Source organism: Ursus americanus, chromosome 5, assembly GCF_024610735.1.
Source record: "Ursus americanus isolate L20-20 chromosome 5, mUrsAme1.1.p, whole genome shotgun sequence".
NCBI classification, from domain to species: domain Eukaryota; kingdom Metazoa; phylum Chordata; class Mammalia; order Carnivora; family Ursidae; genus Ursus; species Ursus americanus.
In genome coordinates this window covers 33,924,620-33,941,175 of record NC_142131.1, presented here as the reverse complement: position 1 = coordinate 33,941,175, position 16,556 = coordinate 33,924,620, and the positions used below count along the sequence as shown (strand labels likewise).

The 16,556-nt window shown below is 43.5% G+C and overlaps 1 long non-coding RNA gene across 1 annotated transcript in view; it reads right to left on the bottom strand.

Moving 5' to 3' along the window:
* The window catches only part of LOC148110070 (uncharacterized), a 75,829-nt gene extending 59,578 nt beyond the window's left edge, over window positions 1-16,251 (bottom strand). The window contains exon 1 of the long non-coding RNA XR_015724482.1: window positions 16,096-16,251. This is a non-coding gene — a long non-coding RNA (uncharacterized LOC148110070). The remainder of the gene's footprint in view (window positions 1-16,095) is intronic.
* Between the last annotated feature and the right edge of the window lie 305 nt (window positions 16,252-16,556).

Genomic DNA, 16,556 nt, shown 5'->3' with positions numbered 1-16,556 from the left:
GTGTGGACTTTCAAACACTGCAGGACGCTGGGCACCCCTGATCTCTGGTCAATGAAGAAGATGACCGAAACACCACTACACATCCAAACATGTCTACGGCCTCATCCTTGTTTGGAAAGCACTGCATCTGATGCCCAGTTAAAGGAGCATCAGGAGGCTATAACCCCCAATTCTCTCCTGCTGCGGGGAAGTTGAACTGTGACTTCCAAATGACTTTGGGCCACAGAGCCTGGAGTAGACTGGAGGGGTTCTAAGTAACAAGAGAAACAGGGGAAAGGCATGAAACCCCAAAGTATAGTTGGTGGAAGAGAAACATCCCCCACTTCAACCTCTGATGGGAAGAGCTAAAGATCTCCTACCCTGAGCAGAGGCAGGGACCACAGGGACGACCATGAGAAGGGTTCTGTTTCATACCGCCAGTTATGAAACAAGGCATCCACATCAGCCTCTGGCCTTCAGGACTTTAGCTTTGGATGTCATGCATTTTTTAAGGAGGCTGAAGAAAGTCAGTTGTTGGACCTGCTGTGAACATTGAAAGAAATGTGCTCTTAATCTATTACAGCATTAAACGCCTCTTGAGAAAGAGGCTGTCACATCGATTAGACGTGAAACTCCTCTATCTCAGCACCTCTCCATATTTAACTACTCCGAGGGAAAGAAAACTTTTATATTTAGATAGGATATAGATAGTAATCATCCAAAAAACATTGGCTCTATTTTTAGATTCATGTTTGTAGGCTTCTCCATAACTAGACAACAATGCAGTATTTGCAATGTTGAGTCAAAATCAGTTCCTCATTTAAGTGAGAAAATGAAATGCATTTCTGGTTTGCTCATATCCGTTTCCACAAGCAGGTTAATTGCTTGGGAATATATATATGTATGCACTTCCCCCCCTTAATGCTGTCCTACATAAAACTGCTCAAAGAACAAATACCAGGCTTAAAACTTTTCTTTTTTTTTTCAATTCGTGGGACATAAAACGGTAAAACCTAACATGGCAGATTACAAATGCAGGGCCTTGAAAGAACCAACAGATATTCCAGCCCTTGCAGGCTGGCTTCCAAGTCCAATTGGAAGGGAGCCCCCAAGTTCTTCTACCCTTTTGTAGAGAAACTGAGGCAAATCAGCAAGGTTGTCTGAGGAGGTCTTATTTTCTCCATTCTTTGGTGTCCCTACATCTAGATGTAGCCTTACATCATCAGTCCAGAGAGACCAATGACAGCAGCAGCAGGGACATTATGAATGGTCACCTCACGCCAAGCATTATACTTCACACACATTGTCTCATTTAATTACCACAACAGCTCAGACAGGTGGATAGTAATCATTTTACAGATGAGAAAACTGAGATACCAGTAGGGAAATGGCAAACAACAACACATGGAAGTCCTCAGAATGCCCACCTTCCATTAGTTTCTGGCTATGGGAGAACAAAGGCAAGAGAACTCCCCCTGGGATCCCAGGGCAAGAGGAAGGGATAAATGCAGGGCCTGCATCAGGTTCTGATACTGTGGCCCCCAGTGTAACTCCCCAGTGTGGCATCAAACATTCACTTTTTCAATATTCTCCCACAGGTAGGTTTACAGTGCAGTTTTGGCTGTTGCGGTGGCTGAACATCAATAAGCTTACCGAGTGAACAGAAAACGACTAGTCCCCTAAGCCTGTCCCCTTTCCTTTGCTTATTCAGCATCTTCTCCCTGTTGTTGGGAGCAGCTGGCGTTAGTGAGCTGGAACCCAAGCAAATCAATACTGTGTGCATATGAAGACATGGTTAGCAGGGTACTAATGCTCATTGCGGATACATCCAGTATGTCAATCACGGTCTACAGGTTAAGTAGATTTTTTTGTCTAATGTCAGGACGTCTATCTTATTGGAACATGGGATATTTTCCTGCCTTGCTTACTCAATACAGCTTTGAGAAGGTAAACAATGTGGTATTTAAACATTTGTAATGATGCTTTGTATGCAGTGTTTGCATAAAAAATGAAAATTCTATCAATATATACATACAACACATATATAACATGTATATATTTGAAATTTTGGACAATATGTTTTCTGATTACACTATGTGTGAAACATATTTTAAAAATTCGATGCAGTTTTCGTTGTGCTGTAAGGTACCCAGATGCCAAATTCTTTTGCGAAATGGAAAATACAGGGGTAATGTAATATCTGCCTGCATGTTTGCAACATCAGTTTTTGTCTTTTGCCTTTTTGTCATCTTTTTCTTAAACGAAGGCACAGCACTTTTGCAATTAATAATAACTTAGGCAAACTTAAACTCCCTTTCCTGGTGTTGCTGCCCTCTCCCCATGCAGAAGGGCCCTTCCACGAAGGTGAGCAGAGGTGGAGGTCTAAACCACATATGCCATCTTCCTTCCAGACAGTGCCTTCCTTGTCTGAATTGTGCTGGAAGGCATGGTTCTTTTCTCTAGCTAAAAAATTTTTGTGGCCCTTTAAGAGCCATGAACAAAATAAGGAGACATGCTCAGTAACATGGAGGAAGGAGAACAAATACGTTTTTTTTTCCTGCCAGAAAATTTCTAGCAATGCCTCTCCTCAAAATTAGATGTATTTCACCAAATTGGGCTCAGGCCATTCATACAAAAATAATAGCTATATTATAGACCATGGATTCTGTCTCCCCTGAAAGACATCACATTTTCAAGAACACTCCTATACAAATGCAAAGGCACAGAGCGTCATTTTGCCAGATGTCTAGCCACCCAGATAAAACTGCCCTGCTAATCATGGCTTCTCACCTACATTCCTAACAGAGAAAGAGGAATCCTAAGTTCCTATTGCCAAAGTCATCCCTAGGCCCTGGAATGCAATGTCATAAAGAAGCAAAAACCCAACAAATGATGATGGATCCCTAACTATTTGGAAAGATGGAACTATGTGGCTATCCCAGGACTACAGACCTTTTATCCAAAGACCCCCATAAGCTAGAAGGCTGGAGTCAGGGAGATTGTACAAGACACTGGCTCTTAAAAGGAGCCCACAAATCTGAACTTGCTGAGCCATTCAACAAGAAGTGCGGTGTGAAGCCAAAATGCTGAAGCAGCCCGTGCGATGCTGGGGTAGGTGGGTCACGCTGGTGTGACATACTTATTTATATGCCATTATTATCTTTCCGGGGCATGGCTGGCCAGAGATGGACCAGCATCTGTTTACCTAGTTATACTGGCCTTTTGCTGGATTAACTTACAAGAGCTTACTAAATAAACTACAAGACTCTTTATACACCTTTGAAGTGTGTCAATCACATCAGCTCTAGGAGAAGTGGAGGGCTCAAAACACAAAGCAGGAAAAGCCAGTGATCTCAAAATTACTGCCAAGTTGTCTTAGCAGGCCTTTGAAAGTCCAGACAGAAGCTTTTCCCTTTCTGGTCCAGTGCCTATTTGCACATGGGAAGGACAAAAAAAAAAAAAAACCCATCCTCTACCATGTCCCTGAGTTCAGGCTTCACTTTTCTCATGAGAAGAAATCTGCAGCCCGTAAAACTGACAGCAACCATCTTCTGCCCTGAAGTGCCTTTTAAGAAATTATTTACCTGAAATCCATCCTTATTCTCATTATACATGAGTCCCTAAATAGTTGCCAGGAATAGCTCTTTTCACTGTTGTCATGGAAGACAACAAAAGAGAATCCCCGCCTCAGATAAGCGAAGGCCCGTGTGCCACAAGGAAGAGAAGCGAGTCATCAAATCGCATAAAAAGGTGATGTGTTGCTTGAGTTTATGTGTTTTCCTATAACTGTTTTTTTTTAATCAAGATGATCTGTATTATTTTCACTGAATGTAATAGATTCTTTAGCCCATCTTTACCTTTACGTGACCTTGGATTTTATGGTATGATAACTGTGTCGATTACAGTCAAGTTGGATACAAATCAACTATGGAATAACCTGGATGACAGCAAGGCAGTGAGCTGCAGATAAACAAGGCAGGCTCCTGTTAGGAGGTGGGGGTGGGGAACTCCCACAGGAGTTATGGCCTGTGGCGGGGGACAAACTCCCCAAGAGCTGGTGGGATGGGATGAGAGCGGCACAATCATCCTCTTGCTAATGGTTCATTTTGGTTTCCAGGCCTGCACTTGGAAAAACAAAATGTGATCCCAGCCCTGATCTAACCTGGGCTTCCCCCAAGGCAAGCTTTATACTTTGCTTCTTCCCCAATTTCCCATATTATTCACTGCTTCCAATTTTTGAAAATTTGCTCTGTGCCATGCAACGTGTCTGTGCTTTAGAGGCACTGACTACCTCATTTAATTCTCACAACTGCCCTGTGAAAGCCAACTCTCTTTGGCCCCTTTTACAAATGAGATGCCTAAGGTAGAGAAACTGAATGCTTTGCTCAAGAAGTGGCTGGGACACAAATGCACGCTTGATGCTCCTGTTATGCAGAATATTGGAGCTTTTCTTTTTATCTTTGTTATTTAACATTCTTTTTCTTCCCCCAAGGCATTTCCTTCACCTTCAGTGCTCTCATATTCAAATTTTCAAAGCTGGTGTTTAAATTCTCACTGAAAGAAATGACAAGTAAGAAATCGCCCTGAGTTTCAGTTTCTACATTTATGTCAACATCTGGGGGTCAGATGTCTTGGTCAGCAGCTGATGCTGGATGTTGGGAAGAGGGCATAAGGACTTTTGTATATTGCCCAACAAAGGCATCATGTTTGAGCTTCTCAGCAATGCTGAGATGCATTGAAATGAGGGGCATTTAGAAGAGCCTGAGGTCTGAAGGGGGGGGGGGGTCTTCAGAGAACAGCTGCCTCTGAGGAGTTTTCAGACATTGGCCAAAGAATCCATTTCCTCCCACAAGTACAGACCTTTAAGGGCACATTTTAGCTGCGGCTTCTGAGGGCCTATTTTTATCACTGTCCAGTTATTGATGAACTGAAATGTCTTTTATTTTCCATTGACGAGGTCATCGTTTGCTATTTATTTTAGGCAGATAAGATGTCGTGAGAACAAAACTTCACTGATACACCCACAAAACAGAAAAGGAACAATTATAAAGCTCTTTATCCCCAGTGACAATCTTAAGTAATAAAGATGGTTGCAAGTCTTGTTTTGATTTTGTTTTTTTTAGGTAGGACTTCTCAATAACAAAGATCTCAGATTTGAAAAACGAAAGTTCATCATGTGCATCTGCTGTGCGGAGATACATATTTTGCAACTATTTTGCTCAGCATCAGGGCTATGTGAGCTGCTGCAATTACTGGCCTCCTGCCTGGTCTCCTCCAGAGGGCAAGGATTTCTGCCCAGAAGGACTAACCAGCCATATTCACAGGTTCAGTCCCTGTTACTGCTCTGCTCCTGCTAGACAGAGTCCCACAGTAACTTCCTGAATACTATCTGGCCCCTGCCATCTCTGGGGGCAAGAGGGGGCTGCCAGTCATTATGGCAATTCAGAAAAATGGTTTGGGATCTGGCTGCACTGCTCTTGCTGATGTTTCTAGTAGCTTCCTGTGAAGCCGTCAGTGACCGTCTTCCCCTCTCCAGGAAAAAAATGAATGAATGACCCAGAAAACAGAGTTCCTTTTTTCAAGGATCAAGACCCTGCCCTGGTTACAATGTGTATAACCCTTCATGTTAATTATGCTACAAGAAAGAAACTAAGAGGAACTCAAGGAAAGGCAAAAAGGGCATGGAGAAGCACCTGACTTTCAGGCCCTGACACCAGATTTGAATTCTAGCATTAAAAAAATGTAGGTTTTCTGTAGGTGCTAATTAATTATACTTTTATTTTCAAACTAAGTTCTGAATAGGTAAGGCAGTCACATGGGTCAAAACTTTAAAAGACAGAGAGTGAAAAGTCTTCCACCTACCCTGTGTCATAGCTACTCAGTTTTCTTCTTGTTCATTCTTCCAGAGATATTTTATGCATCTACAAATACATATCTATTCACACGTTTCCCCACAAATAGTAGCATATTATGCTCAGCACCCTGCTTTTCTTCATTTTACAACAGATATTAGAGATCTTTTGGTATCAATACATAAACAGTCCTTTATTTTTCATGGCCACATAATATTCCACTGAATGCCCATACTATTTTTTTTATACTGTCCTCTAATGTGTTGGCCAATAATTTCCCATTAAAATCTGGACTAGTCAGTATGAACAGATGACAATCCATTTGGAGATATTTAAAAAAGAAGTTCTCATCACACAGTAGTTTGAACAGTACCCATGAAACAGGTCCCCTGAGAGTTCCTTTTGAATAGTGTCATCTGGGGACTACAGACAATGTGGCCTGCAGAATCCTGTACACCAGGCCATAAAGCACTGGGTGGTTTCTAAGAAAGAGTCACCCACATTTGTAGCATTTTGAAAAATGAACGCAAAAACATTAATAAAGAGTATATCATAATAACTTAGATATATATCCATGCATGCTTCAGTGAAGATTACCCAACATTTGCTTTTACAGCATTAGAGTTAATACATTAAAATAGAAAGCACACTTGACATCTGCTCTGTTCTCCCACTGCACTTAACTGGGGTAACCCTCCCTTTGCCTTATGGTGTGCATTTCAAATACAGTAGAAAGGATTAATTGCCTTCTAATCCAAAGATTTAAAGATTCGAACTGAAGCTATAGTGATTAACTTTAAACAATATTTGAACTCTATTTAATTAGAGTCTTCAAATCCAGTTTCCCCATTTTTGGAGCTACATTATTTTTAATGTAGACATATTTTTAATGTAGACACAATGACATCTATTTTTGATAGATCTTGGGCCAATGCTCCATTAGCCATGTTGTGAGAACAAAGGCTCTTGGAATACGTACTCAGGCAAAAAAAAAAAAAAATATAATGTGACGGTGGGAAGTGGCAGCAGTGGCACAACTTCTCTTCCTGAAATCCAGTATGGGGAGTTTGACTTGAAATAAATGACCAGGATGTACGGCTGGGTTGTGTTCACAGTGAGAACATGGTGAGTGGCGCTCCTCATAGGGCTCATTTTTAAGAAGGACCCCATGAAGTAACCAGATTGTACACAGGCTGTTTGGAGATGCCAGCCAAGGGGCCAAGTTGCCTGTGTGCTGGGATTCCTTTATGGATGAGAGCGGATGTGGATGGCACCTAGCTTCCTCTCACTGTAGGGCCCAATGCCAGGCACACACGAGGCGTACAATGTGTGCTCATCGAAATGAGCTGTTCCCAGCAGCCTCACTGTGGACATGAAAGAGTAGCGAAGTTCATAGATGTTTATTATGTATTGTCAAGTGGCAAAAGAGACGAAGGAACCAGGGCACAAAATGGGGGGTTACTGAGAAGCTAAGGGAGCTTAAACTCCGGGACCCCTTACTTGTACAGCCCATTCCCAGGCCCTGTACATGTGTTTGTTTCCATCATCTGGAGGTCTTAAAGACCTCCAAATTTTATAAGCTTCAGATCCACAAAATCTATATTCACTTTGGGTGTAAAATAGCATATAAACATGATTCCATTTTTAAAACGGAAAATTCTACTCAAAAACAGAATAACAGAATACCTATATATAGATATATATATATGACACACACACACACAAGTTAGGGAGGCTATATATTAAAAATGTTAGAACTTTTTTTCTCTGAAGGTGATTATTTGCTATTTTCTACATTACTAGAATACTAGATACTTTGCTATTTTACTACATTACTGAATTAATGCCATGTTAAAACTTATGCTTTCTCCCACTTATAAAGATGCATCCCTTTGAACTCACTAACCTCTTTGTAACTGATACTTTCAGGCGATGTTTCTCCCTATCCAGTACTGGGAATGAAACTGTCTTTTCCAGTTCCTTGCAATGTTAACCCTAACTGGAGAAGAAAAATAAAAATACATGAGCAAAACTATCTCCCTCTGAGTTATAATCTTCATATCCACGGAAGGACACACATCCGCTTTGGCAGGTTTTTGCAGGAAGTTGATCAAAGAGTCAAAAACTCTTTCCCACGTGCCTTGATTCCTTCTCTAAATCCCTCTCATCTCCTCACGCACCCGGTCAACCTCTGTCTTCCATCCCAAGCGTCTTCAGCCAAGCTGACTCGCATCTTTTACAATCACCGTAACGAACCTGAAATCTGGAAGTCTGGGGTTATAAAGAGGACAGCTTGCCTTCAGGTCTGTGTTCACAAAACCTAGGACAGCAGAGGCTGTGTCCTCTGTGTTCAAGTCTCCATTAGAACATCTTAGAATCACCTTAATCAGCAAGGGCTGATGACACATGTCCAGCCCTGCCCTGTCTCCCTCTCTCCCATTCTCACACTCAGAGCCTTTATGGTATTTCACCTGGCCCATCACAACCTGGACAACGGAGGGCCAGGCACAGGGAGGCAGGAACATTAAACATGGTCCTGGGCTCATTCTGCTTGTCCTGCCATGTTCTCTGTGACCCTCCAAGAAGACCAAAGGAATAAAAGACCACGCTGTGAGTGGGTGGCGTGATCCTGGTGGGTTTGACTAGGAGAGAAAATACAGAGCTGACCTGGGGGCCGCAGCATATCTGTACAGAGATTTCATTAATTTATTCTCTCACTCATTCAGTTTTTCAAGCATTCAATAGATATAGAGCATCATCCTACTACGTGCCAGGAACTGTTTTATATGCTGTGGCTATCAGACAAAGGTGAACAGAAAATAACATTGTATTTAGATATTCACAAGATGCTGAAATAATTTTCTGGTCATTTTTAGTATAGTTGCTATTTTTCTAAAATAGGAAGGCACAGAAACATATACCCCCAAATACAGAACAGCAGCCTTTTAACTTTCTAATAAAATTCAGTTACAATTAGGTGTATGCCTCAAATATCTTAGCATGGCTGCATAACCCGACCTGCAACCTCAACTGAGTACTCCCTAGCATCGGTAGCAGCCCCCAATGGAAGAGGAGAGAAAACACAGCATCAGTCAAAAAACTAGAGTCCTCCTGGAAAAGAAAACACTTAGAACAGTGACAGGCACATAGTAAGCACTATTTAAGTGTTGACCATCATCATCTTCTTCTTCATCATTATTTTAAGCAAGTGGGCAGCAAATGCAAAGCTTTGGGGTAAGAGAGAGCATGGCATATTCAAGGAGCTTAAAGGAACTCGTGAGGGGCACAGGATGGTGAAATACTCAGCGGGAGAGACAGGTAGGGGTCAGACCATGGGGCCTGTTGGCCATGGGGCCGCTAATGGATCCTCAGTGTTTTCCATCTCCTCCCTAAACTAGGATCTCACTACTATTCCTCTGGACTTCTATTTTTTTTTTTTAAAGACTTTATTGCGAGAGAAAGAGAGAGTATGAGTAGGGTGGGAGGGCTGAGGGAGAGGGAGAACCAGACTCTCCTCTGAATGCAGAGCTGGATGGGGGCCTCAGTCCCAGGACCCAGAGATCATGACCTGAGCCAAAGTCAAGATGCTTAACCAACTGAGCCACCCAGGTGCCCCCCTTCCTCTTGACTTCTATGCAAATGGAGTATTACTTGGCATCTCTGTTTCCCCTTTACTTATTCTGCCATATTCTGGACATAGATTCCCATCATTCCTAAAGTAGGACTCCCATCAGATCACTCTTACTCAGAAACCTTCAGTAGCTGCTGACTGTCCACAGAACTGTCTCAGTTTGGCATGTTAGCATTGCTGTGCTAGGACTGCAGCTTACCTGTCTAGCCTCCTCTTTCACTATCCCCTGCAAGACCTCGATTTCCATCCACAGGTGACCGTTCGCTTCCACATGCCCCCAGGCCTTCACCACCCTCCCTAAATGTCCCATCTCAATCTTTTGAATTCTGGACATTTTTCAAGCTCTTCTCAATGCTCCCTCTTCTGTGAAGGCTTTCCTTAGACTCCCAGTAGTCTGAGCCTCCCTTCATCTCAAAATCCCTACTTTGTAATCCCGCCAAGGTACTTTTATTACCCTGTGCACTGGTCTGTTTCTTGGCACAGGACCATAAGCTCTCTAAAGTCTTGCTTTCGTGGAGAACCTTTTAGGATGCGCGTTCTGTAGAATACACTTTAAGAAACTCAATGGGAAGAAATGGAACTAGACCCCAGGGTGGGGTTTCCCACATCCATGTCACTCTGGCGTGCTTTGCTTTTCGGCAGGGTGAGTCTGGGAGTCCTGTGTAGACAGTGAGGCAGTGGATGGGTGCCCAGGGCAGGCCAGTGGCTATGGTCATGCTCCAGTCAGCCAGGCTGACCACCAAGTCCAAGGGAAACAGCTAGGCCAAGATGTCCTTCAATATAATAAAAACAAATCTAGTCATTAAGGCCATAGGCTGGAGACACTATGGGTGAAAAGAGATAAATCTGAGACCAGAGACAAATCATATTATTTCAATTTCTTTCTCCCTTCCTCCCTTCCTTCTGCAGACAAAAATCTCTGCAAGGTGGTTAAGAGCACTTGGCCCAATGCCTCACAGCTCACCTAGTTGCTCTGGTTTGTCACGTGTCCCTGCTTAATTACTGTTATCAACTTTCTAGATTTTTGTAAACTCAACACACTGAATAATGAGGTTAATAAAACCGATGAACTCCTTTGCCATGCACACCGACTATTTCTATAAAAATGTCAAATATATTATTAGCTCAGATTTAATCATCTTTTCTTGCATCTTATAAATTTTTCCTAATGAACCTATTGGCTTTCCAGTGAGGGCTTCACTTACTCAGTGTTAGATTTTAATTCCTCTGGACTTAATTAGAGTCTATATATTTACAGCTTCTAACATTTCTGCACTGAATAATTTCCCCAGTGAATATGCATCTGGAATTCAACAGATCAGACAAGCCTGAAGTCCCCAGCAGAAGCACTGACTAGCTTTGACCAACCCTGGACCTTGGGACAGCTACATTATCCAAAAAAGCTTCCTGTTGATTCTTAGCTTGTTAGGGTTGTCAGAGGACTACATAACACAAAATACTCAAATATTATTTTTAAATAAAAAGATCAGTCTTTAAAATTGCACCTATTCATTCAACAAACATTCATCGAGAGCTTCCCATGGGCCAGACTGTACATAAATAACAGGGATACAAACCATCTCAGCCAGAAGTCATTCCTGGACCCCCAGCCTCCTGAAGCTTATACACTAACTGGGGCAGACATTTAAACAGCTTTTTATACTCTTTTCAGCAATAGGTGAGGTTATTTTAGACAGAATAAATAGGCTCAAACAAAAGACATTTTCTGAAAATCAAGTTCATTTGGAGTACAAATGAACCTTAGAGGCAAAAGATACTTTTTGCTCTTATTTGGGGTGCAAAATGACCCTGAAAAATAGCAAATCCTTTGTAGTGAATCCCTGCTGTTTAACAGCATGCCAAGAAAGTAAAAACACACAACACTGAAGGTCAAAAATGGGGCTGTATAAAAGTGGAGCATGGATAAGTCAGGGATATTTCAGGGAGAAAAATCAGTGATGACCACTGTGCTGGGTTTAATGAAAGATCCAAATACAGAGCCCATAAGAACTCTAAGGTGGCTTGAAATTTATCAAATTGGTCAGGCTCTACTGAACCATGACCAACACAGGAGACTGGAAATGTGTACTTTGCTTACTCTTTCTGCAGCTGGTTGCAATACACAATCTAGAAATAACTTTCAAGTATGGGCTGGCTGGCAGGGAAACTCTAAAACTACACTAACTTCCACGATAAACCCATCATCAAGGCATAGCGGGGATTTAGTCACACACTGCACTGGATCCAGTCCAGTGAAAAATGAGGTTAAGAGAAACAAGCCCCACTACCCAAGGCTTGCAGAAGGTGCTGAGCTGATGACAGGAGAGATGCTCTCAGTATCCCCTGGAACTATAGTTAACATCTGTTGAGCACCTACTATGTATCCAACACCATGCTAAGCACTTAAGTTGCTTTTCAACATCCTTTAATACTCATTCGAAGTAAGTACTCTTATTACCCCATTTTAGAGACCAGAGAACTAAGGCACAGAGAGGTTAAGCAACCAGTCCATGGCCATTTTAGCTGCTGAGTCCAAGCACCAGAATGAACTCAGAACCTCTGTTTGTAACCTCTGAGCTGCAGGGGGTGGTTGCTCCCTTCCTAAGACTACATTTTCGACCCTGGATGAAAGAGACACCTCTTGCAACATTTACCCTGCTGTTCACTCTACCAACTTGAACTTTTCTGTGATTAGGTTGTCGGTGTGTTTGAAATACCGTGTGAAAAAAAATAATCAATTCTTCCTCCAAAGTGGAGCTATAGCTGGGTAAGAGTCAGGTGAGGAAGCTTTATCGGAAGCCAAATAAAGTAAGGATAAAAACGTGGGCAGAGGCCCTCAGAAAAGGAGTGATCAGGAATCAGCAACACAATTCAAACACTAGCATAGCCAACCAGCTTAATTCCCAGTGCAGGGGGTCCAAAGGGAGATTTGGAGGGGAGGATGACACAGGCTAACTCCAGAATTACAGGACAGGGAATGTTGAGAAAAGCGGTCATCCCAGAAAATGCACTCAGGGTCCAAGGTTAGGAAGAAAGAGGTACGAAATGACTTCAGGGACAAGAGACTACAGGAGGAGAAAGGACCAGGCACGACCAGTGTCCAAGAAAAATGCATTAGCCAGCACTGAAGCAGGTAGCCCAGCCTTCAGGGGCTGGCTGCCACCTGACAGCCTCCCTACAGGACTGGCCCCACTGCTGATTTCATAACCTGATTCAAGGAGAGTGGAGGCTCTACAGATAACCAGCATCCCTGGCAAGAGCCAGGTTTTAGGTTGAAAGAGAACACTGTCTTCCATTCAAAACTCAAACTTGCTTGCAGTACCAAATTGCCTACTGAAGCACACGCTCAGGAGCTGCTGAGCCCCTCACAGCAAGCGGCGGGGCTGAGACAGGGACGTCAGCAAAACCAGGAAAACGAAACCCCAAGTTTTAGGAAAGTTGTTGTTGTTACCGTGTCTATAAAAAGACATTTTCCAGGGACGCCTGGGTGGCTCAGTCGGTGAAGCGTCTGCCTTCAGCTCAGGTCATGAACTTGGGGTCCTGGGTTTGAGCTCAACAGGGAGCCTGCTTCTCCCTCTGCCCCTCACCTCACGCAGTGCCCTCACTCATGCTCTCTCAAATAAATAAATAAAATCTTAAAAAAAAAAAAATAAGACATTTTGCTTGGGAAGCTCCGAGAATGCATAGTGTACCATGGGGGTGGGGCAGGTAGGGATCAAGATTAGTACCCAAAAGGTGTCCTTAAGTTCATTCTCCTCTAACATATACATTCCCTGGGCAGTCCCACTTGGGGAAGCAGGTAGGGTATAGGGGCTGCTGGGTGTCCTGCTTGCACCTGCTGTTAATACCGTGTACGGGAGCTCATTAAAGGAAGAGCTAGAGGTCTCCCAGTCTAGGATTAGAGACAACCAGATTTGCAGGGATCTTTCCTCAGGTGCTGGGAGCTCAGGTGCTGGGAGGCCAGGTTGACACTGAGGGGCCCGATTCAAGGTGAGGGACTAGCATCCAGACCTCCCCGACACCCTCCCTGGGGAAGCCTGCATGGAAACATCACCCTGGATGTATTTATGTTCTAGATTCCCCCTGGGACAAGTGGCCTGGCACGTAATGTTTGCTTCCGTATCTAGTCTATAGTCTATAACTGTCTGCTAGCTATATGCTGCCCAAATGGGATGAGCATGTGTGGACAGCTTTTAAGTATGAGCCCTGAAGCCAGTGCAGTCCCAATACTGTGTGACCTTGATGGCACTGCTCCCAAGCCTCGGTTTCCTCATTTGGAGGATGGGCTAATGATAGCATACAGTGCATGATTCCACCCCAGCCTACCTCCTCAACTTTATTTCACATCATGTTCCCTCTCCCCTGTGTTCATCAGACACAACTAAGCTGCCTTTCTTTCTGTTTCTCAAATACACCAAGGTCAATCTCATCTCAGAACTTCTGGAAGCCTCTCCCCTCAGTTATTCCCATGACTGGCTCCTTCACACACTGCAGATCTCATTCAAATATGACCCTGTGGAGAGGCCTTTCTTGGCCAAATAATTCCAAGTACCTTCTCCCCTCAATTCAAGTTTCTTTCTTTACTCTGATTTATTATAGCCATAAAATTTGCTGCTCTTTGAAATTACCTTGTTTATGCATTTTTTTAAAGATTTTATTTATTTATTCGACAGAGATAGAGACAGCCAGCGAGAGAGGGAACACAAGCAGGGGGAGTGGGAGAGGAAGAAGCAGGCTCATAACAGAGGAGCCTGATGTGGGGCTCGATCCCATAACGCCGGGATCATGCCCTGAGCCGAAGGCAGACGCTTAACCGCTGTGCCACCCAGGCGCCCCTATGCATTTTTTTGCACTGACTCAATAAGAACTTCTCTATCTCCTCATCTGACATTGTACCCCATACCTCCCCTATTTCCATTTCTTTAGTACTTATTGTATGACATACTGTCTAATTTACTTATTGCTTTAGTTTATTGTCTGTCTTCTCCCCACTGCAATGTAGCTCTGTGAGGGCGTATTTTTTGTTTGTTTGGTCACTGCTGTATTCCGACCACGCTTGGCATATAATAGGTAATCAATAACATTTACTGCATGGAAGAATCCATTTGTTCAGTTCTGTCTCCCTGGAAGGTAAGCACTCCCAGAGCAGGCACTTCATCACCCTGTTTACTGTTGCATCTCAGAAATAATTCCATAATGGCACCCAAGAAATATCTGTTCAGTGCCTGAGTGGCACCAATTTTATAGAAATATCTGAAGATTAAAATGAGAGTATCTTCATAAACCTGGCATAAGTGCCATGCACATAGTAAGAGTTCAGTAAAAATTAAGATATAATTACTATTAAAAGTTGAGCTTTTGGCACTGAACCTATAAAACCCTTTGTGCTCTGATTCAGATTTCAGAGCCAGGAACACCTCATTTGTGCACTGAGAAGTTGCATTCGCTTCTGGTTCACTAGGGTCTAGGCAGGATGGGGCCCCTAGAACTTTATCCTGGTCAAGGAAAAACTTTCTCTCTTTATTATTCTCTCATGGTAAAAAAAAATCTTTTTGTTAAGTCAACTAGGAAAACTAAGGCTCAGCTGACGAGTGCTATGATAAAGTATATTAAAGTCAAGGTTTGAGAATCTTGAACCAGCGAATAGTCCCCCCATCCCTTAGAAATGTGATTGGCTTTTAGTTCAAGATGTATCTAGAAGGAATTTACTCACGTTAGACACACTGTGGTTTTCCCAATGGTATTTGCCACCTGTTTCTACTCTCGGGCTGTTTGGTTTTAGTGAATGGCTGTATTTTCCTATGCCCAGTGGAACTGCCCTGAAGCAGAGCAGCTGTTTGGCATGAAGGCCAGTAGCTTGAGTAGTGCATGATTTTCTCAAAAGAGAGAAGCCCAGATTCAGGCCTACTATCTTTCTAGGTCACCACTGTGAAGAACGTGCCCTGGGAATGGAAGGCCATGTTCCAGCTTTCAGTCCCATATTTAGGAGACTTTTCTGATACAAAAGACACATTGTATCCCAGAAAGGAGTTTAGCAATTTGATGACCTAGTAAAACTCACCATGTGAGGTGTGAAAGCGGGCATGGCAGCCTTTGCAAACCCACCTTTCAGCTGATGTTAAGTATTTGCTGGGGCTTCAGAGGGCACATTAGCCCTTGGTGAGTTCCATACCCCAAAGCTCAGTGATTGCCTGCAAACAATCCTATTCTCCCAGGTGTAGCCACGGCTCAGAGGAGAGGCGAGCCACGGCCAGTTCCCTATCAGGCTAATTGGTTGCAATCAGCGGCCTAACACGACACACGACCCATCTCCGGGGCTTTGGAAATACGGTGGCAAGTGAGATTTGTGTTAATGCCATGTTTCTACAGTTGCAAATGTTTGGGGAAGAATGGAATCTCCAGCACAGCAGTCCCCCCCACTTATTCGTGGGAGACACGTTCGAAGACCCTGAGCGGACGCCTAAAGCTGCGGAGAGTACTAAATGCTATCCATGCATAACTATGGCATTTAATTTATAAATCAAGCAGAGCAAGAGCTTAATAATAACTAATAACAAAATAGAACAACTATAACAATACAGCGTAAGAAAATTTACGTGAATGTGGTCTCTCAAGATATCTTAGCGTACTCACCGACTTCCGACGAAGCGAGAGGAGAAGATGGCTCCAGGAGGGGAGGACGCAGAGCGACGTAGGCGCCTTGAAGTAGGCGCGGTGACGTAGGGTGAGGCTGCTACGGGCCTTCTGATGATTGGTCAGAAGGAGGGTTATCTGCTCCTGAAAGGTGGTTGCCGCAGGTAATTAACTAAAGGGAAACCGGACATAAAGAGCGACTGCTGCATCTTCTGAAATCCTGATCCGGTCTCCAGTTGGCCAATGCTGCGCCGCCCCGCTACCAGCTCCTCCACCCCAGGTTTGCATAGGTTCACTGCAGACCTCAAGGCCAGGAGCTGGACCTAGCTTCACCACCCCAGAGACCTCAAGGCTCCAAGAAATAGAAAATGCTGACTGCTCACAAGTGGTGGGGAGCCCTTCCGCTGCGTAAAGCAAAAGCTAGCACCCAAGTGCCTTTCACTCTGTCAGATTGGCTGATT